Source organism: Lycium barbarum, chromosome 3 (genome assembly GCF_019175385.1).
Source record: "Lycium barbarum isolate Lr01 chromosome 3, ASM1917538v2, whole genome shotgun sequence".
Taxonomy (NCBI): Eukaryota; Viridiplantae; Streptophyta; class Magnoliopsida; order Solanales; family Solanaceae; genus Lycium; species Lycium barbarum.
Window position 1 is genome coordinate 102,685,467 of NC_083339.1, and position 26,956 is coordinate 102,712,422.

The window sequence follows — 26,956 nt, forward strand, 5'->3', positions numbered from 1 at the left end:
TATTTTTGTCTTTAGGGTTCCCACTTATTGTCCTATAAATATCTAGTGTTCTTAAAAGAATTGGGAGGATTCTGAAAATTTTTACCCCACGGCTAAGGTTGAAATTATCCCTAAGTTTCTACATTAGCTACACATATATCAATATATACTACCCCTCCAATACCTATAAAGAGAATAGAACTTAATATACACTATAATCATGGTAATATACTAGAAGACCAATAGAAAGACTACTATTTTTGAAGAATCTATAGGGTTTAAAGAGCTGTTTAAGGGTGCTTTAGTTGTTGGTGTTTGAAGTTTGGAGACTCAATCCCCATTTTGATATTTAGGTTTCCCTACAAAAAGGCAATATTACCATTTTTAGCCTATTTTATTCTGTTAGTTTAGTTTATATTGTTATTTATGTTGTTTGAATCATGATATGCTATTTGACTTGTGAAACTGTTTTGGTATGTATAATGTGATAATAGGGTTGTTTAGATGTATCTCACTATTGTTTAATAAGTGTTTTAAAGCCTTAAAATGCTTGTTTGATTGAAAGGGGACCTATTCTGTGCCTATGGTTACAGTTTCATTGAATTTTTCCTTTGTTTTTGAGGTGTTAAAGTTTGGTTCTGAGTCTTGAGGCATTTCAATAGTGATATGCTGGTGTTATTTGAAGGATGTAATGTCTTGAATAGCTTTAGACATGAATAGAGGGGTTTGTTTATGTTATGAGTTTATTGTTCCATTGATTTTGTCTTAGTCTAAGATGTTTGATTTATATAGGCTATAATGTGATCCTTGTGAGTTCTTGGTGTTGTTTAAGAGGTCTTAAGTTTAGAAAATGCTTAAAAGATGAAATAGGTGGCCAATCTTGTTTTGAGCACTGTTTATTGACTGTTTGTGTCATTTGAAACTGGAAAGACTGATTTTTCTAGTCTCAAGTCATCACTGGTTATGTCATGAATCTTGTTTTAAAGGTTTTGAAGGCATAGGAGGCTAGCATGTTGTTTTAAAACTAAGTAAAAAATAAAACCAGTTTTGTGTTCCTTTGTTTGTAACAGTTTTCATGAGATTACAACTTAAAATATAGTTTAAGACTTGAAAGAGGCTTTAAGGTGAAAACTTAGATAAATAATGGCCCTCCAAAAATGTTTGTATATGTCCTGCTTTGTTTGGCCTCTTGCAAGCTTGTTGTGACTGTCTGTAAGAAATTTAAAAAAGAAGAATTTGTGAACTTGCCTTGGTGCTATCTATGTGCTCATTATTTGCAAACTAGTTGAAGAGGGTTTTGAATACCCTCTGAGCAAAAACATTTTCTTTAAAAAAAGAAAAAGAAAAAAGACCTTGAAAACTCACTCTTCCTGTTTACACTTAGCATGATGTGTCTTTGAATTTTCTCTGCTGTTTTTGGAAAGAAAAGCTTATCAAGTCAAAATCCTTCTGGATGACTCATGTCTTCTCTATTTTGTTTAGCTAGTTCTGTTTAAATGTGAGGGTTTGGGATTTTGTGTCCATGAACCTACTTATAGACTTATGTGTTATTTTACCTGAAATTTATTTGACTGTCTAAAAGAGGCAAAAGAAAAATGATCCACTTAACTTGGCTAAGTAGATGTTAAGACTGTAACTTGGTCACTTGATTGGTGAAAGGGTTTGAAAAGTTTGTGGTTTTCTTGTTAACTCTTAGCTGTTTTTCTCTTTATGTGCATTTGGTATTTGATTTGCAAATTGCTAAAAGAGGAGTGACTAGTATTTAGAAGCAAGTTATTTCTTCTTGACTTAGAACTAGGATGACAGGGTGTGGGAGTGGTTAGCATGTTAGTAGCTTTGACTTGCTTCTGACCTGTAGACCATTGTCCTGTCCTATATTGGTTACTTGTTTTCAATGTTCATGTTGGTTTATCAGTTGTGGCTTGCATTTTTACAATTAGACTGCTTACAGATTACTTGGTTCCCTTGATCTGATATAACCACCTAATATACTAAGTGTAAGGAGTCTGAGCTAGGACTAAAGATACTTTAAAGGACTGAGTATGATACTTGTTTTGTGACTCACCCCCTCCCCTTTTATCATGTATTTGTGAAAATCTGAGATTGCCTTATATGTTTCTTGTCCTTTATTTTCTTGCCTTATTGAAATTGAACTATGTTTGATACTGCTAAAGATCTTGGATAGTATCATGCCCCCTTTTAACTTCATTTCTGAGAACTCATGAATACCCCCTTGTGAACCTTGTCTTTGTTATGTTAGTCACAGAAGGCTGTCTTTACTTGTCTTGACCTGTGCTTGTACTTCTTTGCCAACTGTTGAACTATGTTGTACCTAGCATTTCATCTTCAGCCTAGGATAGCATTCACACACCTGTTATGATTCATCAAGGTTTCTACTTGCATCTGTGATCCTTTGTGTAATCCTGGGAACAGAATTGAGGTTATATCACCATTTGAGACCCTTGCTAGTATCCTATAGGGCCTGCTAATATACTTTGTGATCTTGATAAATTAGTTTTGAGACTTATATTGAGTCTTTCGCCAAGATTTTCAAATCCTGAGAATATGGCTTGCATCACTTGAACCTTTATCCTACTTTAGACTAAATTCAGTCCAGAAATAATGCTTGGCCTGTAACCTTGCTCATGTGATATGATGTTGATTGATTAAAGGCCCTAAAAATTGAGTTTGAACCAAATATAACTTGTTTAAAGACTTAAAAGTGATTCTCTGAACTAGCTCAGTCCCTTTACTTGACTACTGAATTCTTTGAAGAATGTTTCTGTCTTGACATTTGTTTTATTTTTGCTTTCTTGTATTCTGTACTTGGTATTGTCTTCCTTGCCTCCATCTTCCCTCATATTGTTGTTGTTTCCCCCTATTACGCCCCTCGTCTTCGTCATAGTAGAACTAATGATTTTCTAGTCGAGTATATCTTGAGAATGGAGACCCGTGCCCGAGTTTGGGGACATAAAGTGTTGTGCTCCGTGTACAAAGGTATTGGTAGGTATTTTGGGCAAATTATGAAGTTAGAAGCCGAACGGATCGAAGCGACGAAATCTAAACTGAATTAGGAAATTCTGCAGACACCAGTCACTGTCGACGGACCATCAATGTGCACCGTCAACATGTTCCTGCAGACTGAGATCTGCAGGCGTAATTTGACGGGTCAAGTCGATGGACCGTCGACATGTCAACGGGACCATGGACACAACCGTCAACATGTTTCTGTAATCAGGGATTTATAGGCGTAAGTCGATGAAGCAAGTCGACGGACCGTATACGAAGCAAGTTGACGGGTCGTTGACCCGCTTCTCTGGAACATTCCAGTTTTAGTTATAAATAGATGACCCTTGTCTTCATTGTTTTTCAAATTTCACCTTCTCCACACTTCATAAGACCTCTAAAATATTCCATACACCACATGAGCACATATCCAAGAGAAAACAAGGAGTAATTACCAAGAATCAAGGGGATTAAATGCAAAAGAGGCCCACTAGGGTTGGTAGAAGCCAAGAATTCATTTGGTATTGAAGTTGGGGTTTTTTTCAAGTGAAGTATTTCATCCAAAGCCCATTCCTACATATTCAAAGGTGAGTTTTGTGTTTATTTCATGTTATTAAGAGTATTGAGTGGTTGAGGGACTTGAGTTAGAGAAGAATGTAGAATATGAGTTCAAATATGGAGAAAATGGTATTTTGAGTAGTAAGTTAATGTGAATCATGATTCTTAGAATGCGATGAGTATAATCTTGTTATAAATGATGCTAATGACGCTGAGGAAGTGTTATGTGAAGAATAAATATGACGTTGTAGTATAGTCATGGTTATGGATGATTTGAAGGTGAATTTGAGAAGTAAACAATGTTTACCTTGAAGAATCTATTGATTATGATATTATGGGTGTTGTCATGGATGTTCAGGAGTTGTTTATTGTATGGGGAAAGTTGTAGAAACAAAGGAGGTGTTGCCCAATTTTCGTTAGTCCTTAGTCATTTTAGCCTAGACTTAAACGTGTTTCTAATAATCTAACCTTAGTACAATTCTCTTGGATGTAGAATCGTGAGCTTGGAAGGAAAGCGTTTATTTGATAAAGTTAAGAAGACGTAAAGGTATGTGAGGCTAGTTCCCTTCTTTCAAGGGCATGACTTCTATGCTATGATCACTTTTCTATATTCCATGATCTTATTATATCCTAAGAGTTGAAAGTTCACGAGTCTTAAGAGTTTCCTATGAGATAAAGATGAGGTATGCTCCATGATATTGATGCTATTTAAGAGATTCCGAAGCCTATGAGATGATGCTAATATGGGCTTGATGATCCCATCTTTGTGATTTCATTGATGTTGTTTCTTATTACTGTCTCACCTAATGATATTAGTTCCTTCAAGCTGAGACGTAGAAACGATGACTATTTCATAATGTAATCGGAGGTTACCTGTTACACCTTGGAAATTTCATGTCGTTGCGTAGTGAAAGAACCAATGCGAGCTTAAGGGTAACAGGAAGTTCTTAAGACTATAAGACGGATATTTAGTAGTCCTAGAATGCATACATTAAGATTTTGAAGCCATATGAATTGATGAAATAAGGAATGATAAGGACAAGTGGAGTATAAGTGGGGTTTAGGAAAGGTTTCGTAAATTATTGCGTTAAGAATTTTTTGGTAAGGCCTTGAGGGCGAGTTATAGGGATGTTTAGATCATTGATGAAGTACTAAACAAGTGTTAATAAGGTTGTGTAAGGATTGGAGATCAAACGAAACAACGAGGACAACTTCGGAAAAACTATGAGTTACACGACCACCTTATACGGACCGTGGAACTTTATACGGACCGTATAAGGGTTCGTATAACCTAACAGCAAGAATGTTTTCCATGGTGGTGAACCACGGACACTTATACGGGCCGTACAATGTTATACGGACCGTATAAGTGGTCCGTATAATGCCCGACAGACTAATTAAGTTGCAACTATAAATACATGTTCCCACTTTTATTTTCTCATTCTTTTCGCTTCTCCACTTCTCTCTAAACTTCTAGCCTATTCCATACACTTCTTCAACATAACATCAAGGGGAACCAAAGATCAAACACTAATATTCAAGGGTAATCAAGCATATGGAAGCTTGCTAGGGTTATGGAAGTCAGAAATTTCCTGTGGAATTGAAGCAAGGGTTTTCTCCAAGTGAAGCAACCCCAACCAAAACCCGTTCCTACACATTCAAAGGTGAGTTTTATGATTATTCCATGTTGTTTAAGGTATTGAAAAGTTGAAACACTTGGATTATGGAAGAAGATAGAAAATGGGTTACAAAATATAAGATTAGTGGCAATTGTGAGTAGTAGATTAATATGAATCATGATTCTTGATACGTTGTGATTGTAATTACGCTATGAATGATGTTAGGATCATGAGAGAAACATTAGATGAGAATGAATGTAACGTTGTATTATGATTATGATTATGGATGACCTTGAGAGGAAATTGTGGGGATTGGATAATGATGAATTTGACTAAAGTCATTGATGATGATATCATGAATGTTATTATTGACGTTTGGGAGTTGATATATGATGTGGAGAAAGTAGTAGAAACAAGGGAAATGCTGCTCAATTTTCTATAGCTTTAGTTCAAACACGCTTATGTTATCAATTATCTAATATGAGTATGAACTCTCTTGAACGTAGAAACGTGAATATTGGAGAGGAACGTTCAAGCGATAGAGTAGCTAAACGAAAAGGTATGTAAGGCTAGTCCCTTCTTTCTAAGGCATGATTCTTATGACACGATATTCCCTATCTCTTCATGACTTTCCTACATCCAGAAAATTATGAGTCAATCTTAGTAAAGAGCTTCATATGAGATAAGATAAGAGATATGTTACGAGCATGATAATGATGATGATGAGTCAAAGTCTAAAGAGTCTAAGGCCATGATATTATGTTTCTACAAGTTAATGATTTGTATTATGATCCATTGATGTTGTTCATCGTATACACTCACCGTATATGCTAATTCCTTCAAGGTGATGCAGAATGCTTATGAATACTCCATAATGAAATCGGTGGTTCACGACCTTATGTCACCCCGATAGATGTATAGTCTGTCCTGAGTTTTATGCATGATTCATGATAAAAATATGATGATGATATTACACCGTGCCTACATGGCCGGGCAGACACCGCTAAGGCGGGCAGCGTATTACACCATGTCTGGATGGCATGGGCAGACACCACTAGTGGGCGGCATGATATGGTACCCTGGACGCGGGAGGCCTGGACGCGGGCTAATGATTATCACACCGTACCTATATGGTCGGGCAACTTATACATATATGCATACATGATATGATGATGATTATGAAGTAAGTTAGCATGCATTATTTCAGTTTTAAGTGACAGTCAGTTACAGATCGCTCTTCACCCGATGTCTCCGTATTTCATTGATATATCATTATTGTTTATGCCTTACATACTCAGCACAATATTCGTACTGACGTCCTTTCTTCTTGGATGCTGTGTTCATGCTCACAGGTAGACAGGGAGACGGTGCAGATCCATAGGAGCTACCAGCAGATTTATAGGAGCACTCCATTATTATGGAGGTGCTATTTGGTTATTTATTTTGTGTACATATTTGGGCACGGCGGGGTCCTGTCCCGTCCCTATGTCTAGCACTTTAGTAGAGGCTCATAGATACGTATGTATGGGTAGTATGGTCTCACGATGTCCTTATTATATATATAATATTTTGATAGTCGAAATTCTTATGTATATAAAAGTAATTATGTTTCCAAATGAAAAAAATGGTTGCCCTATGATTATGAGCACATGAGTAGTAAAGAAGTTTATAATGAGTATGATGAGTAACAGAATGAGTGGTGCTCGGTGGTTAGCCCCGGGTACCCGTCATGGCCCTTAGTCGGGTCGTGACAAAAGTGGTATCAGAGTAGTTCAATCTTTGGAAGTGTCTACGAGCTGTGTCTAGTAGAGTCTTGTTTATGGTGTGTTGTGCGCTACACTAATAAACAAGAGGCTACAGGGCATTTAGGAAAAATGACCATCTTTCATCTTATGAGATCGTGCGATAGAGCTGTGTTATAAGATTATCTCCTCCTTAATAGTGTGCTATGATTTCAGAAATGCCGTCAAACGGAAAAGCTACAGCCGCCCAGAAGGGCAAGACTACGATGAAAAGGTGGGTAGAAAGAGAGCCGCCAATGAATGTAGAAGAGGGCGAGTCATATAATGAGGCCTCATCTAATACTTCCTCCACCCCGCCTAATGTAGAAGAACAAGGAGGAGCTTCAGTTGCAGTTCCTCCACCCGCTGCTTCGGGTCAACAAGTGACCTAGGCTATTCATTTATTGACGCAGTTAGTTGTCACCCAGGCACATCGGCAGAATGCGAGTCCACGTGATCGGGCAACTAGTACTAAGGCCCGCGATTTTATGAGTTTGAATCCTCTGGAGTTTTTTGGGTCAAAGCTGGATGAAGACCCGCACAGTTTTATTGATGAGATGCTAAGAACATTAAAGATTATACATGCCTCCGAAACTGAATCTGTGGAGTTGGCATCTTATAGACTCCTAGATGTGGCGGTATTATGGTACAATAATTGGATATCGTCAAGAAAAGAGAATGCGTCTCCTCCCGTTTGGCAAGAATTTGTAGATGCCTTCATCCGTCACTATTTGCCACCCGAGGTCCACCGAGCTAGAGCGGATAGATTTTTAAATTTGAAACAAGGAAATATGAGTGCTTGGGAGTATAGCCTTCATTATAATTCATTGGCGCCGATATAGGAGATAGAGTGCACAGGTTCGTGAGTGGACTAGGGCCACATTTATTTAAGGATTGTTTGACGGCTTAAGAAGGACAACAACATCCGCAAAGGGGTGATCGTGACATTGATACAGGGCAAAGTAAGAGGGCCCGATCCATGGGGGCAGGAAGCCATTATAGAGGGGGATTAAGGCAGACATATCTTAGACACTCAGGCCAGTCGGCGACTAGTGCGCCTCCACGATTTGCGGGTAGGAGATTTGATCGCTTTTTTCGTTCAGGAAAGGGTCATAGTTCGAGGGCCTCAGATTCTCAGTGTGGGGGAGATTATAGCCAGAGGAGACCCCCAGTACCACGATGTAGCCAGTACGGTAGACTACATTCCGGACAGTGTCGCCAAGGTTAGATGCTTGCTATGCCTGTGGCCAGGTTGGTCACATGATGCGATATTGCTCGTCGATGAGTGGTAGAGTTGGGTTTTAGCCCACAGGATCAGCGGTTGGTTCATCTTCAGTGCGCCCGGTAGGGCAGACTCCCCAGATTCCAGCAGGCCGAGGTAGAGGCAGAGGGGGAGCATCTACTTCAGGTGCCACTCAGCCCCGTATGTATGCTTTAGCCGACCGACAGGATCTTGAGTCCTCCCCGGATGTGGTTACAAGTACATTATCCGTATTTTCCCATGATGTGTATGCATTGATAGATTCGAGTTCTACCCTATCTTATATTACTCTGTATGTTGTTGGTCGTATTGGGGTGAAACTTGAGCCAATTAAACCTTTTGAGGTATCTACTCCGATTGGTGATCCCGTGGTAGCTAGACGAGTGTATAAAAATTGTGTAATTGTGATATGCGACCGCCAGACTAAAGCTGATTTAGTTGAGCTGGAAATGTTAGTTTTCGATGTGATTATGGGTATGGATTGGTTGGCCTCATGTTATGCAAATGTGGATTGTCGAATGAAAGTAGTTCGATTTCAATTTCCGGGAGAGCCCGTGCTTGAATGGAAGGGTAATACAACATCTCCAAGAGGTACGTTTATTTCCTACCTTAAGGCAAGAAGGATGGTAGCTAAGGGCTACATTTATCACTTAGTCCGAGTTCAGGATACTGAAGCAAAGTCGCCAACTTTCTAATTCCTTTCTGGTAGTGAATGAATTCCCGGACGTATTTGTTATGCCCCGTACCTTCGCATATTCGGAAAATTCGAAATAATTATGATTTGTTAGAAATAAGGTCATATGTTGATTTGAATTTATATATGTGTGTTCTTCATGAAAAATATTGGAATTTTGGAAATTAGTTTCGGGAATTACAAAACAAGAATTTTAACCAATTGGGCTAAAAAAAATGGAAAGAAAAATGAGGCCCAAAAGAGATGGGGTGGCCGGCCAACTAAAGGCCCAAGCCCATGGATTTATTAATTATCCCATGTGTTAAATTAATATAAGAGATCATTAATGAGTCATAATACTTAGAAACTTCAAGATAAGTTAGAAAGAGACAAAGCAAGAACAACAAGAGCCAAAGAATAGGGGTATTCGGCCATGACCATGGAGTTTTAGCTCCTTAAAATCTTCCTCCAAAAATTATTTTCTTGTGGTATTTCCACTAATTCAAGGGTCCTTTACATCTTGGTGTAGTTGTTTTGGAAGAAGGAGCACTTATTTCTTCAAGTTGACAACTTGTTCAAGTGAAGAAGTTTGTAGAAAAAGATAAGAATCAATTCCTTTTTATTATGTTATGAAGGTTTCTTTGTGTTGTAGTATATGGAAATGCGTAGAAACTATGGAAATATGGAGGTTTGCAAAGTGGGTGTGCATATGTATGTGTGGCCGTGTGTGTGTGTTAGTGTATAAGTGTGATGAGTTGAATTTTATGTTGTATTCTAGTTGTGGTTATGGTAGAATTTATATTGGAAATGAAAGTTGAATGAATTCGATGGAAGTTGGAAATATGGAATGTGGCCGTGTGGTATATGGAAGTTGGAATGGAAATGGATTAATGTTGTTAATATGTTAGTTGTGATCCTTGCAATGTAAATGAAGACAAAATGGTTTAAGTTGGCATTAAAATGGAATGTAGAAGAATATGTCATCTTAGTATGATTTTATGATATTATGGAAATGAAGTTGTTAAGGTGCAAATTGTGATGATTTTTGATGAAATTAGAAGATGGAAACATGTTATGAATAAGTATGTTAAAGATTAGAAGCTTTGGACGAATTATGACTTTGGTGGAAAGTTTGTATATTTTGTATATCTTGTGAATATTTTGTGGAAATGATATGAAATGCTTCTGAATTGTGTTGTAATGATTTTGATTAGTGATGAATACGAGAATGTTGATATTGATTTGAAAATACGACGTTGGAAGGAAGGTTATGACATTATGTTGGAAAGATGACTAGTTAGGTTATATTGTGTTTTATAGTGATTGTTGTTGTTGTTGGTGTTATTGTTGGGTTGTTGTTGATTATTTTGGCCGAGTTAAATTCTCGGGGACGCTATATGTATAGGGGAGATGCTGCCCAAATTTTTGTAGAAAAGTGTTGATTTAAGATTTAGGTCCTAAAGTCTTATGGCTAACATTTGGTAAATGTGACCATTTGTAGATTTTGGGCGAAACGGGAATTGAATTTGGAAAGGCGTAAAGAGCGTATAAGGTATGTAAAGCTACCTCTATTCTTCTTTTGGCATGTCCTAGGTGTACTAGGATCGGATTTGAGCCTCGGAAAGTGTTCTGTTCATCGGAATCCGCAATTGAAATTGCCAATTTTTCATTCAATAGAACTGAATTTTATAAGTATGTTTTGTCGAACGAGTTATGCAAACTTTCATAAATTGCTTAGAAAGTTATAGAATGTCTCTAGGATCTCTATAGGTGACCCCATAAGCTTAATATATGTAATCTGAGCCCATCGCTCGGTTGTCCCGGGGTGGGCCCACTATTTCCGATTTTACCCTTTTTGTACTTACGATGTGTCTTCGAGCGGTCCTAAAGGAAATGTTCTAATTACTATTTTAACTACTAAATGAGAAATGTTTCAAATACTCCCTTATGTCTTATAAACTATTTTGGGATATGGAAACGATTGTAGAATGGTTATTTCTCCGTAATCCATTATGACATCCTGATGCACTTACTATGATTCTGTCCGATTTCATTATTTCGATTTGTCATCCAATATGTCTTATTGAGTCTCTGGAAATATATGATATTTTATATTGCATTTGGTTTCTCACTACTCCATTCGTGGATGCCTCAATGTTTCCCCCACTGAGCCCGGGCCAGGATATGTTGTCAAGCGTATTCCTCTGCATTGTTCGCCGTGCCTCGATGTGAGGGGGCAGGTATACATGTACATAGGTTGTGGAGTATGCTGTGCCATGTACACACATTTTGATATGATATGATATGATATGATTTGATATGGCCATCTGATATGATACGTTATGTTACGGGTTATTCCCTTTTCTGAGCATTTTGTGTTGTGGCACCAGTGTCGGGGGGGGGTGACCACGTTTTGTCTACCGAGTCCTTTGGCGGGGGCCGGATACGATATGGCATATGTTTCTGTATACACTTTTTATGTTTTGAAAATATGCATCTGATGTTCTGGGTATTACATTCATTTTCTGTACCTTCTGTTCCAGTTATGATTTATTTCTGTACTTCAGGCTTTACATATTCAGTACATATTCCGTACTGACCCCCTTTCTTCGGGAGCTGCGTTTTCATGCCGCGCAGGTACCGACGACAGGTTTGCTTATCCGCCTGCTTAGGACTTTATTCTGCTATTTTGGAGCGCTCTTTTATTCGAAGCCTATATTTTGGTACAGTTTCTGCCATTGTACATAAGTATACTACTCAGGGGTACGACGGGGCCCTGTCCCGTCTTATGATTCTGTTATATTCTGTAGAGGTCTGTAGACATACATGTGGGTTCTGTATATGTTTTGGGTTGCTGTGATCTGTGATGGCCTTATCGGCTTCCACGTGCTATACCTGTTCATCTGCGATATCTAGTAACGCCAACTTACTTTTATTTTGATATACTCTGCTAATATGCTAGTTCGGGTTATTGGGTACGTTCGGGTGTCCAGCACGGACATTAGTCACGGCCTACAGGGTTGGGTCGTGACAGTATTTCCAGATGAACTTCCAGGTCTTCCCCCGGAAAGAGAGATTGATTTTTCCATTGATGTGTTGCCGGACACCGAGCCTATCTCTATTCCTCCGTACCGAATGGCTCCGACAGAATTGAAAGAATTAAAGGCACAGTTGAAGGATTTTTCTGAGAAGGGGTTTATTAGACCCAGTTCATCACCGTGGGAAGCGCCAGTTCCATTCGTAAGAAAGAAAGATGGCTCCCTACGAATGTGCATCAATTATAGGCAATTGAATATGGTGATCATAAAGAATAAATATCCTCTCCCAAGGATTGATGATTTGTTTGATCAACTACAGGGAGCCAAGTGGTTTTCCAAGATATACTTGAGGTCAGGTTATCACCAAGTGAGAGTTAAAGAAGAAGATATTCCCAAAACAGCTTTCATAACGAGATATGGCCATTATGAATTCCGGGTGATGTAGTTTGGGTTAACCAATGCTCCGGCAGTGTTCATGAATTTGATGAATAACGTATTCAGGCCTCTCTTGGATCTATTCGTAATAGTGTTCATTGACGACATTCTGGTATACTCTCGCACAAAACCAGAATATGCAGATCATTTACATATTGTTCTAGGGATTCTCCGAGCTCAAGCATTGTATGCAAAATTCTCAAAGTGCGAGTTTTGGCTTAATTCTGTGACATTTTTCGGTCATGTTATTTCAGATGATGGCATTAGAGTTGATACTCAGAAAATTGAAGCTGTGAAGACTTGGCCAAGGCCTACAACGCCTACAGAAGTCCGTAATTTTTCTGGGATTTGCAAGTTACTATAGAAGGTTCGTAGAAGGATTTTTCTCTATTTCAGCCCCATTGACGAAGTTAACCCAAAAGTCAGTTAAATTTCAGTGGAATGATGCTTGTGAATGCAATTTCCAAGAGTTGAAGGACAGATTAACCTCAGCCCCAGTCTTGACACTCCCAGAAGGTCAAGATGGTTATGTTGTATATTGTGATGCTTCCGATGTTGGGTTAGGATGTGTGTTAATGCAGCATGGTAAAGTCATTGCTTATGCTTCGAGACAGCTGTGGAAACATGAAAAGAACTACCCAACTCATGATCTCGAATTGGCTGCAGTTATTCATGCATTAAAGATATGGAGACATTACTTGTATGGTATGCATGTTGACATATATATAGATCACAAGAGTCTTCAATACCTATTCAAACAGAAGGAGTTAAATCTGCGGCAGAGGCAGTGGTTAGAATTATTGAAAGATTATGAAGTGAGTATTTTATACCACCCCGGAAGGGCAAATGTAGTAGCTGATGCGCTTAGCCGCCGATCAATGGGCAGCCTATGTGAAGTTCCTCTAGAAAATAAAGAATTAATTCATGAGCTCCACCAACTAGCTAATCTTGGAGTACGCTTAGTTGATTCAGGTAGTGTAGGGATTGGTATTAATAATCCCACTATTTCATCCCTGGATATGGAAGTGAAAGAGCGTCAATATGAAGATCCTCAATTGAGCCATTACAGAGATACATTTCATGAAAAAGAGAAGTCTCCATTTGAAACTTCTATGGATGAAATTCTTAGATACCGAGGCAGGCTATGTGTTCCGAATGTTGCAAAATTGCATCGTTGCATTCTAGAAGAAGCTCATTATTCTCGGTATTCTATTCACCTAGGTGCAACGAAAATGTATCATGATCTTAAGTTGATATATTGGTGGGATGGCATGAAGAGAGACATAGCAGAGTTTGTAGCTCAATGTCCAAATTTCCAGCAAGTGAAAATCGAACATCAAAAGCCAGGAGGATTATTGCAGGTAATGGAAATCCCTACTTGGAAATGGAAAGTGATCAAGATGGATTTTATTGTGGGATTACCTCGTTCCCGAAACAAGTATGATTCTATATGGGTGATTGTGGATAGATTGACGAAAGCAGCTCATTTTCTCCCAGTCAGAACCACATACTCAGCAGGAGATTATGTAAGGTTGTATCTCAAAGAGATTGTGCGAATCCATGGTATTCCGATATCCATTATCATAGATAGAGGAGCGCAATTTACAACCAAGTTCTGGAAATCCTTCCAAGAAGGTCTAGGTACTCAGGTAAAGCTCAGCAAGGCATTCCATCCGCAAACTGGGCAAGCCGAACGTACTATTCAGACCTTGGAAGATATGCTACGGCATGTGTACTAGATTTCGGTGGTAGTTGGGATGACCACTTACCTTTAATCGAGTTTGCATACAACTATAGCTACCATTCCAGTATCCAAATGGCTCCGTACAAAGCTTTATATGGAAGGAAGTGTAGATCCCCAATTGGATGGTTTGAAATAGGAGAAGTACAACTAATAGGCCCTGAGTTGATTCAACAAGCAGTGGAAAAAGTCAATGTAATCCGAGATCGATTATTGACAGCCCAAAGTCGCCAAACATCTTATGCGAACAACCGCCGGCGTGACTTAGAATTTCAAGTTGATGATTGGGTATTCTTAAAGGTGTCACCAATGAAAGGTGTGACGAGATTTGGCAAGAAAGGAAAGTTAAGTCCTCGATACATTGGACCCTATAAGATTATCCGCAAGGTGGGTCAAGTAGCTTATGAATTGGACTTGCCTCCAGAACTTGAATCGGTCCATCCAGTTTTCCATATCTCAATGCTTCGCAAGTATGTTGGAGATCCTACGAGGATGATTCCAATAGATGATGTGCAAGTGACAGAAAAGCTAGTCTATGAAGAAGTACCCGTTGCTATACTAGATAGGTAAGTGCAGTGACTCAGAAATAAAGAAGTAGCCTCAATTAAGGTTTTATGGAGAAATACTAACCGAGAAGAAATGACTTGGGAGGTGGAAGAAAATATGAAGTCCAAGTACCCACACTTATTTCAACCCCCGGAAGAGATCCACGTTGAAGCATCATGATTATGAGGTATGTGTATTTCCTTTTTATGCATATAGGTCGTGTGTAGCCAACTTATATTGCTATTGTGTTATGGTCCTATGAGGCAATATTATTGTGGGCTGTTGTGACAGGATGGTAATGCCATATTACAGGGGAAACTCTAGCAAAATTTTCGTAAAATTCCTGAGTGCTTAACATTCGGGGACGAATGTTCCAAAAGGGGGGAAGAGTGTTACACCTTGGAAATTTCATGTCGTCGCGTAGTGAATGAACCAATGCGAGCTTAAGGGTAACATGAAGTTCTTAAGACTATAAGATGAATATTTAGTAGTCTTAGAATGCATACGTTAATATTTTGAAGCCATATGAATTGATGAAATAAGGAATGATAAGGACAAGTGGAGTATAAGTGGGGTTTAGGAAAGGTTTCGTAAATTATTGCGTTAAGAATTGTTTGGTACGGCCTTGAGGGAAAGTTATAGGGATGTTTAGATCATTGATGAAGTACTAAACAAGTGTTAAGAAGGTTGTGTAAGGATTGGAGATAAAACGAAACGACGAGGACAACTTCGGAAAAACTGTGAGTTACACGACCACCTTATACGGACTGTGGAACTTTATACGGACCGTATAAGGGTTGGTATAACCCAACAACAAGAATGGTTTCCATGGTGGTGAACCACAGACACTTATACGGGCCGTACAATGTTATACGGACCGTATAAGTGGTCCGTATAATGCCCGACGGACTGATTAAGTTGCAACTATAAATACATGTTCCCACTTTTATTTTCTCATTCTTTCCACTTCTCCACTTCTCTCTAAACTTCTAGACTATTCCATACACTTCTTCAACATAAAATCAAGGGGAACCAAAGATCAAACACTAATATTCAAGGGGAATCAAGCATATGAAAGCTTACTAGGGATATGGAAGTTAGAAATTTCCTTCGGAATTGAAGCAAGGATTTTCTCCAAGTGAAGCAACCTCAACCAAAACCCGTTCCTACACATTCAAAGGTGAGTTTTATGATTATTCCATGTTGTTTAAGGTATTGAAAAGTTGAAACACTTGGATTATAGAATAAGATGGAAAATGGGTTACAAAATATGAGATTAGTGGCAATTGTGAGTAGTAGATTAATATGAATCATGATTCTTGATACGTTGTGATTGTAATTACATTATGAATAATGTTAGGAGCATGAGAGAAACATTAGATGAGAATGAATGTAACGTTGTATTATGATTATGATTATGGACGACCTTGAGAGGAAATTGTGGGGATTGGATAATGATGAATTTGACTAAAGTCATTGATGATGATATCATGAATGTTATTATTGACGGTTGGGAGTTGATATATTATGTGGAGAAAGTAGTAGAAACAAGGGAGATGCTGCTCAATTTTCTATAGCTTTAGTTCAAACACGCTTATGTTATCAATTATCTAATATGAGTATGAACTCTCTTGAACGTAGAAACGTGAATATTGGAGAGAAACGTTCAAGCGATAGAGTAGCTAAACGAAAAGGTATGTATGGCTAGTCCCTTCTTTCTAAGACATGATTCTTATGACACGATATTCCCTATCTCTTCATGACTTTTCTACATCCCGAAAATTATGAGTCAATCTTAGTAAAGAGCTTCACATGAGACAAGATAAGATATATGTTACGAGCATGATTATGATGATGATGAGTCTAAGTATAAAGAGTCTAAGGCCATGATATTATATTTCTACAAGTTAATGATTCTTATTATGATCCATTGATGTTGTTCTTCGTATACACTCACCTTATGTGCTAATTCCTTCAAGGTGAGGCAGAATACTTATGAATACTTCATAATGAAATCGGGGGTTCACGACCTTACGGCACCCCGATAGATGTATAGTTTGTCTTGAGTTTTATGCATGATTCATGATAAGCATATGATGATGATATTACACCGTGCATACATGGCCGGGCAGACACCGCTAAGGCGGGCAGCGTATTACACCATTTATCGATGGCATGGGTAGACACCACTAGTGGGCGGCATGAGATGGTACCCTGGACGCGGGAGGCCTGGACGCAGGCTAATGATTATCACACTGTACCTCTATGGTCGGGCATCTTATACATATATGCATACATGATATGATGATGATTATGAAGTAAGTTAGCATGCATTATTTTAGTTTTAAGTGACAGTCAGTTACAGATCGCTCTTCACCCGATGTCTCCGTATTTCATTGATATATCATTATTGTTTATGCCTTACATACTCAGTACAATATTCGTACTGACGTCCTTTCTTCTTGGACGCTGTGTTCATGCTCACAGGTAGACAGGGAGATGGTGCAGATCCATAGGAGCTACCAGCAGATTTACAGGAGCACTCCATTATTCCAGAGGTGCTATTTGGTTATTTATTTTGTGTACATATTTGGGCATGGCGGGGTCCTATCATGTCCCTATGTCTAGCACTATAGTAGAGGCTCGTAGATACATATGTGTGGGTAGTATGGTCTCACGATGTCCTTATTATATATATATTATTTTGATAGCCGAAAGGCTTATGTATATAAAAGTAATTATGTTTCCAAATGAAAAAATGGTTGCCCTATGATTATGAGCACATGAATAGTAAAGAAGTGTATAATGAGTATGATGAGTAACAGAATGACTGGTGCTCAGTGGTTAGCCCCGGGTACCCGTCATGGCTCTTAGTCGGGTCATGACATTACCGACCTTACGTCACTCCGATAGAGTCATGGCTTTCGTTTGGGCTCTCTTGCATTCTTTATGTTATTTTCATGTATGATCGCACCGTGCCTACATGGCCGGGTAGTATAACACTATGCCTGCATGGTCGGGCAATATAACACCGTACCTACATGGTCGGGCAGACAAACCATTGCAGTAGGCAGCTTACGCCTCGGATGCAGGAGGCCTGTACGCGGGCTAATGATGATCACACCGTACCTATATGGTCGAGCAGCTTATATATATGTATGATATGATATTATTTTTTATTATAAAAATTAGCATGCATGACTCCGCCTTAAGAGGCAAAAGTTACAGGTTTGTTCTTCATCTTATGCTTATTCGTTTCTTTATTAAGCTATTATTCATGCCTTACATACTCTGTACATTATTCGTACTGACGTCCTTATTATTTTATGGACGTTGTGTTCATGCCCACAGGTAGGCAGGGAGACGGCACAGGTGCTTAGGAGCTTTCTTAGCAGATTTACAGGAGCACTCCACTGCTCTGGAGTCGCTATTTCTTGGTATATTCTTTTGTGAACATATTGGGGCATGGCGGGGTCCTGTCCCGCCCTTATGACTTCAGTACTTCAGTTAGAGGCTCGTAGATACTTATGTGTGGGTTATAGATGTTAAGTGACTCCTTCCTTGTATATTCTGTATATCATTTTTGTAGCCTCGTGGGCCTATGCATATATACATATTTTGGGAAGATATTTGGAGATTGTTTCGTGATAAGTCCTATGTTGAGAATATGTATGTCCAGGTTGAGCATGATAGATAATATGATGAGTGGTGCTCGGTAGTCCGCTCCGGGTACCTATCATGGCCTACTAGTTGGGTCGTGACAAAGTGGTATCAGAGTAGTTCCGTCCTAGGGTATGTCTACGAGCCCTGTCCAGTAGAGTCTTGTTTATGGGTGTGAAGCACGCCACACTTATAAACGAGAAGCTGCGGGGCATTTAGGAATAATGACCGTCTTTCTTCTTCATAGATCGAGCGATCAAGTTATGTTATAAGATTTCCTTTTCCCTAATTGTGCGCTATGATTTCAGCGATGCTGGTAAAGAGGAAAGCAACAGCCGCCCAGGAGGGCAAGATTGTTACAAGAAGGCAGGTAGAATAGGAGCCACCGCTAAATGTAGAGGAGGGCGAGTCCCACAATGAGGCTCCATCTCAGACTTCTCATACTCTGCCTATATTAGAGGAGCATGAAGGGGGCCTCAGCTCCAGCTCTGGTGCCTCTAGTTCCTCCACCGGGTGCTTCGAGTCAGCAGATGATCGAGGCTATTCAGTTGTTGACACAGCTAGTTGCTGCTCAGGCTCAGCGACAGAGTGCAGGTCTGGGTGACAGAGCCATTAGTGCCAGAGCCCGTGATTTTATAAGTTTGAACCCGCCAGAATTTTTCGAGTCAAAGCCGTATGAAGACCCGCAAGGTTTTATAGATGAGATGCTGGACACTGAGGATTATTCATGCTTCTGATACGGAGTCCGTGGAGTTGGCATCTTATAGGCTATGTGATGTGGCGGTTCTTTGGTACAATAATTGAATTTCTTCAAGAGGGGAAAATGCACCTCCCCCGATTTGGCAAGAGTTCGTAAATGTTTTCATCCATAATTATTTGCTACTCGAGGTCCATCGGGCCCGAGCTGACCGGTTCTTGAATCTAAAGCAAGGAAATATGAGTACTCAGGAATATAGCCTTCGTTTCAATTCATTGTCCTGGTATGCTCAGACTATGGTAGCCGATATGGGAGGCTGGGTGCATAGATTTGTGTTACACCTCATAGTTTTGGACATTGAGGTTCGTTAGGTGGTGGTTGTTGTAATTGCGATTTAGAGGTTATAAGGGTTTACGATCGCGTATGAGAAGTATTGGAAGGATCAGAGGTCAAATGGGCGGAAGATGAGAAATTGGGCGAACTGGGCAGAATTTCCCTTCGCGTTCGCGATGGCCATGGAAATTCCAGACCTTCACGTTCGCGAAGGCCAATTACTAAATCGGTTCCATCGACTTTGACCTCCTATATAAGGTGTATAACCCCTTTATTTTAATCATTCTTTCTAGAAAAACCCAGAAAACAGATGAGGGAGGTGAGCATATCATAAAATTGAGTGATTTTCAGGCGGCGGAGTATTAGTTTAGGTTCGGATAGCGCGTGGTCGTGATTGTATTATCATTTTGCGGTGGATTTTGGTTTGTACTCTGGACGGATACTGAAGATATTGATGTTCTTGTAAGAATAAGGTATGAATTTCTCCCTATTGATATTAGTCTTGGTTTCTTTATGAAGACAGAGCTGTTAGATAGTTATAAAATGATGTTTGTTGGTGGAAATACGGGATAAACACCATATGGGATGTTTGTGAAGTATTTTGGTATTGAGAATATTATGGTTGATGTTGGTATTGTTGTTGTTAGTTGCTGAATTGAGATTTCGGGCTAGGCATATAAACAGGGGAGATGCTGCCCGATTTTCGGCAGGATATAAAATAGTTTGATTTGAAAACTTGGAACAAGTGTGCGACAGTGAGTCCAACGTTAGTGTAAATCCTCTCGATTGTAGATTTGCAAGCTCGGACGGATAAGCGTAGCTAATAGGAGGTCAAACAGGTATGTTAAGGTTCGTCCCTTTCTTTCAAAGGCATGATTCTTTTGTTGTGATTCCATATGTGTTTCCATAACTTTCTTGCTTCCAAAGGTTTGAAGTTCATGATTCTTAAGAGTTTCCTAAGCTACTAGAGATGAGATATTTTCATAATGTCCTTATACTCAAAAGTTAGAGATTCGTGATTCCAAGAGTTTCTTATGACGCTAAAGAGCATAAAGAAGATGAGATGTTTTCTCTGATGATTATGATGAGGATGATGATTTTATGTTTAAAAGTCCCAAGCTTATGAATTTAATGCTATTATGAGATTGTTGAGTTATTTCATGATTTTTCTCGATTTTATTCATTGTTGTTGATCTCACCTTATAATAATCGTTCCTTCAAGGTGAGATAGAGCGATGATGATTATTCCATAATATAATCGGAGGTTACCGACCTTACGTCACTCCGATAGAGTCATAGCTTTTGATTGGACTCTTATGCATGCTTATGTGATGATGATTAAACTGCACCTATACGGGCGGGCAGCACCACTACGGTGAGCGTAGTGGGCGGCTTATGGATGATTACACCGTGCCTATACAGTTGGGCAGCACCACTACGGTGGGCGTAGTGGGCGGCTTATGGATGATGATAATGACACCGTGTCTATATGGTACGGGCAGCACCACTAGTGGGCGGCGTGAGATGATTACCCCGGACTCGGGCTAATTATGTTATTTGATCAGATAATTTATGTATGTATGTGTTATATGTTTAAAGGTTGAAAGTGAGCATGCATGATTCCGCATCAAGAGGCAAGCAGTTACAGTTATCCTTTCTTCTTATGCTTTCTATACTTCCTTATTGTGTTATCATTTATGCCTTACATACTCAGTATATTGTTCGTACTGACGTCCTTTCTTTTATGGACGCTGTGTTCATGCCAACAGGTAGGCAGAGAGATGGCCCGGACACCTAGGAGCCTTACCAGTAGCGGTACAGGAACACTCCACTACTCCGGAGTTGCCATTCATTGGTATATTCTTCTGTGTACATATATGGGGAATGGCGGGGTCCTATCCCATCCTTGTGATCTCAGTACTCTAGTAGAGGCTCATAGATACTTATGCTTGGGTAATAGATGTTATGAGACTTCTTTAGCCTATACCTTGTATATCATTTTGTAGCCTTATGGGCCTATGTATGCACACATGCTTTGGGAGATATTTAGAGATTGATACATGATGAGTCTGGTGCTTAGAGTGATGTATGTTTAGGATGAGTATGATTGACAGCATGATAAGTGGTGCTCGATAGTCAGCTCCGAGTACCCGTCATGGCCCATTAGTTGGGTTGTGACAATTTTAGAGTGGCTTAGGGCCACATTTGATTAAATTGCTCGACAGCTTCACTAAAGGAGGGGATTGACATCTCCCGTATTCAAGCTTACGCTTAGAATTTAGAATAGCAACAACAGCCACAAAGGGGTGAGCGTGATATGGATAGAGGGCAGAGCTAGAGAGCCAGATCTGCCAGTGCTAGTAGCGAGCATAGAGGGTGTCAGAGGCAGTCATATTCTAGATATTTAGGCCAGTCTGCGACTAGTGCACCTCCTCGGTTTGCGGGTAGGAGATTTCACCGCCCCATTTATTCAGGATAGGGTCAGAGCTCGAGAGTTTTAGGTTCCCAATTTGGAGGAGATCCCAGTCCGAGGAGACCACCGTTACCACGATGTAGCGAGTGTGGTAGGTTTCATCCGGGTCCATGTTGCCGAGGCTCCGATGCTTGTTATGCCTGTGGTCAGATTGGGCATATGATGCATGACTGTCCGTCGATGAGTGGCAGAGATAGGGCCCAACCTATAGGATCTGTAGTTGGTTCTTCTTCATCCGTGCGCCCTTTAGGGCAGACTCCCCAGACTTCAGCAAGTTGTGGTAGGGGCAAAGGGGCAGCACCCAGTTCAGGTAGCTGCTAGCCCCGTATTTATGCTTTAGCCGGACGCCAGGATCTTGACTCCTTCCCTGACGTTATCACAGGTATCCTACCAGTATTCTCTCATGATGTCTATGCATTGATTGATCTAGGTTCTACTTTCTCTTATATTACTCTGTATATTGTTGATTGTATTGGGGTGAAACCCAAGTCAATCAATCCTTTTGAGGTATCTACTCCTGTTGGTGACCCGGTAATAGCTAGACAAGTGTATAAAAATTGTGCGATTGTGGTATGTGATCGTCAGACCATAGCCGATCTGATCGAGCTAGAAATGCTAGATTTTGATGTGACTATGGGCATAGATTGGTTCGCCTCTTGTTATGCTAATGTAGATTGCAGGACAAAGATGGTTCGATTCCAATTCACAGGAGAACGAGTGCTGGAATGGAAAGGCAAGGCAGCATCCCCAAGGGGTAGGTTTATTTCCTATCTCAAGGCAGGAAAGATGATTGCTAAGGGCTATATTTATCATCTATTCCGAGTTCATGACACCGAAGAAAGCCGTCAACTCTTCAATTCGTTCCGGTAGTAAATGAATATCCGGATGTATTTCCATTTGAGCTTCCAGGCCTTCCACCGGAACGAGACATTGATTTTACTATCGATGTGTTACCGGACACCGAACCTATATCTATTCCTCCTTATAGAATGGCTCCAGTGGAATTGAAAGAGCTAAAGGCACAACTGAAAGATTTTGCTCGAGAAGGGATTTATTAGACCCAGTTCATCACCATGGGGAGCACCTGTCTTATTCGTAAGAAAGAATGATGGTTCTTTACGAATGTGTATTGACTATAAGCAGCTGAACAAGGTGACGATCAAGAATAAATATCCTCTTCTGAGAATCAATGATTTTTTTGACCAATTGCAGGGTGCCAGGTGGTTTTCTAAAATAGATTTGAGATCAGGGTATCACCAAGTAAAGGTTAGAGAAAAAGACATTCCGAAGATGGCTTTCAGAACCTGATATGGGCATTATGAATTTCGGGTAATGTCATTTGGGTCGACTAACGCTCCGACAGTGTTTATGAATTTGATGAATAATGTGTTCAGACCCTTCATAGATATATTTGTGATCGTGTTCATCGATGACATCTTGATATATTCCCGATCAGAGGCAGAGCATGCAGATCATCTACGTATTGTCCTTGGAATTCTCCGGACTCATGAATTATACGCTAAATTTTCAAAATGTGAGTTCTTGTTGAATTCTGTAACCTTTCTGGGTCATATTATCTCAGCTGATGGCATTCGGGTTGATACTCTGATGATTGAAGCTGTGAAGACGTGGCCAAGGCCTACAACACCTATGGAGATCCGTAGTTTTTTTGGGTTTAGCAGGTTATTATAAAAGGTTCATGGAAGGATTTTCTTGTATTTCTGCACCATTGACGAAACTAACTCAGAAATCAGCAAAATTTCAGTGGACTAATGCTTGTGAACACAGTTTCCAGGAATTGAAAGATAGACTGACTTCAGCCCCAGTCCTGACGCTTCCTGAAGGATCAGAAGGTTATGTTGTGTATTGTGATGCCTCCGGTGTTGGATTGGGCTGTGTGTTGATGCAGCACGGTAGGGTCATAGCCTATACTTTCAGGCAGTTGAGGAAACATCAGAAGAATTACCCGACCCATGATCTTGAATTAGCTGCGGTTATTCACGCACTAAAGATGTGGAGACACTATTTGTATGGTGTACATGTTGATATTTATACATATCATAAGAGTCTCCAGTACATTTTTAAGCAAAAGGAGTTGAATCTACGGTAGAGGCGAAGACTAGAATTATTGAAAGACTATGATGTGGATATTCTATATCATCCAGGAAAAGCAAATGTGGTGGCCGATGCTCTTAGCCTCAAATCCATGGGCGGTTTACGTGATATCCAACTAGAGAAGAAAGAATTGGTTCGTGAGCTCCACCAGTTAACTAACCTAGGAGTCCGGTTAATGGACTCGAGCAATGCAGAAGTTGTAGTTCATCATCCATCTGTTTCATTCCTGGACATGGAAGTGGAAAGGCTCCAATACGAAGATCCCTAGTGGAGTCTCTATAGAGATACACTCCCTCAGAAAGAGAAGTCAAAAATTTGAAATTTTAGCAGATGGGATTCTCAGATATCGAGGCAGACTATGTGTTCCAGATATTGCAGGATTATGTCGTCAGATTCTGGAAGAAGCTCATTACTCCCGTTATTCTATTCACCCACGAGCAACCAAGATGTACCATGATCTTAAGTTAATGTATTGGTGGGATGGAATGAAGAAAGATATAGCAGAATTTGTAGCTCAATGCCCAAATTGCCAATAAGTGAAAATCGAGCATCAAAAGCCAGGAAGATTGTTACAAGCTATGGAAATTCCAACCTGGAAATGGGAGGTGATCAACATGGATTTTTTTGTAGGTTTGCCTCATTCTTGACGTAAGTATGATTCCATATGGGTAATTATTGACAACCTTACAAAATCAGCCCATTTTTTTCCGGTCAAAACTACATACTCATTAGAAGAATATGCAAAGTCATATCTTCAAGAGATAGTGCGACTTCATGTGTACCAGTGTCCACTATCACAGACAGAGGGGCACAATTTACAGCTAAATTCTGGAAGTCTTTTCAAGAAGGCTTTGGAACTCAAGTGAGACTCAGCACAACATTTCATCCACAGACCATTGGACAAGCTGAACACACTATTCAGACTTTGGAAGATATGTTTCGGGCATGTGTATTGGATTTCGGAGGCAATTGGGATGATCATTTGCCACTTATTGAATTTTCCTACAACAACAGTTATCATTCCAGCATCCAGATGCCTCCGTATGAAGCTCTGTATAGAAGGAAGTGTAGGTCGCCAATTGGATGGTTTGAAGTCGGAGAGACATAATTGATAGGTCCAGAATTGATTAAACAAGCGATGGAAAAGATCAAACTTATCAGAGACTGATTGTTGATAGCCCAAAGTCGCCAAAAGTCCTATACGGATAATTGCCGACGGAACTAGGAATTCCAAATCAATGATTAGGTGTTCTTAAAAGTGTCGCCGATGAAAGGCGTAATGAGATTCGGAAAGAAGGCCAAGCTCAGTCCCCGGTATATTGGCCCTTATAAGATCGTACGCAAGGTGGGCCAAGTGGCTTATGAACTAGATTTACCTCCAGAACTTGAATCGGTTCATCCAGTTTTTCATGTGTCGATGCTCCGTAAATGTGTTGGAGACCCTTCTAGAATCGTACCAGTGGATGATGTTCAGGTTCCAGAGAAGTTGGCTTATGAAGAGGTACTCTTTGCCATACTAGATAGGCATGTACGAAGCCTCAGGAACAAAGAGGTAGCCTCAGTTAAGGTTTTATGGAGAAACAATAACAGAGAGGAAATGACTTGGGAAGCAGAAGAAGATATGAAGTCCAAATACCCACGGTTATTTCCACCCCCGGAAGAGATTCAGGATGAGACGCCATTATCCCCAGGTATGAAATGCTACTTTTATTGCTTTTGGGTCGTGTGTGGCCATGTCTCTTAGTGTGATGTTGTAGCCCTGTGTGGCGATGTTTTTTTGGGCTGTTGTGAGTGGATGGTAGTGCCATATTACAGGGAAAACTCTGGAAAAATTTATGTAGAATCCCTGAGAACTTAACATTCGAGGATGAATGTTCTTAAGGGGGGAGAATGTTATGCCCCTCATCTTCGTCATAGTAGAACTAATGATTTTCTAGTTGAGTATGCCATGAGAATGGAGACCCGTGCCCGAGTTTGGGGACGTAAAGTGTTGTACTCTGTGTACAAAGGTATCGGTAGGTATTATGGGTAAATTATGGAGTTAGAAGCTGAACGGATCGAATCGACAAAATCTGAATTGAATCAGGAAATTCTGCAGACTCCAATCACTATCGACGGGCCATCGACATGTCGACGGACCATCACTGTGCACCGTAAACATGTTCCTGCAGACTGAGATCTGTAGGCGCAATTTGACGGGTCAAGTCGACGGACCATCGACCTAATTGTCAACATGATTCTGTAGTCAGGGATTTACAGGCGTAAGTCGACAATGCAAGTCGACGGACCGTCAACACGTCGACGGGTCGTCGACCCGCTCCTCGAACCGCTTCTCTGGAACCTTCCAGTTTCAGTTATAAATAGACGATCCTTGTCTTTATTTTTTCAGATTTCACCTTCTCCACGCTTCATGGGACCTCTAGAATATTCCATACACCATATGAGCACATATCCAAGAGAAAACAAGGAGTAATTACCAAGAATCAAGGGGATTAAATGCAAAAGAGGCCCACTAGGGTTGGTAGAAGCCAAGAATTCATTTGGTATTGAAGTTAGGGTTTTCTTCAAGTGAAGTATTTTCATCCAAAGCCCATTCCTACATATTCAAGGGTGAGTTTTGTGTTCATTTCATGTTATTAAGAATATTGAGTGATTGAGGGACTTGGGTTAGAGAAGAAAGTAGAATATGAGTTCAAATATGGAGAAAATGGTATTTTTAGTAGTAAGTTAATGTGAATCATGATTCTTAGAATGAGATGAGTATAATCTTGTTATAAATGATGCTAATGACGTGAGGCCGAATTCTTGTGAAAGATCTAAAAAAATCCTCAAGCGCGGCGAGATCAAGAAATAACAAGTACACATTTACACTGGGCAAAATTTTTGAGAGCATCTCAAAAATTCCTTCGACATAGCGAGACTCGAGTTGGTACAAAGACGTACACAAACTGGGGTAAAATTTTCGAAAGGGATTCGAAAATTTCACAAGTCAAGATCAAAAGGAGGAAAGAGGCGGAAGACCTTGTTTGAGTAACTAATGT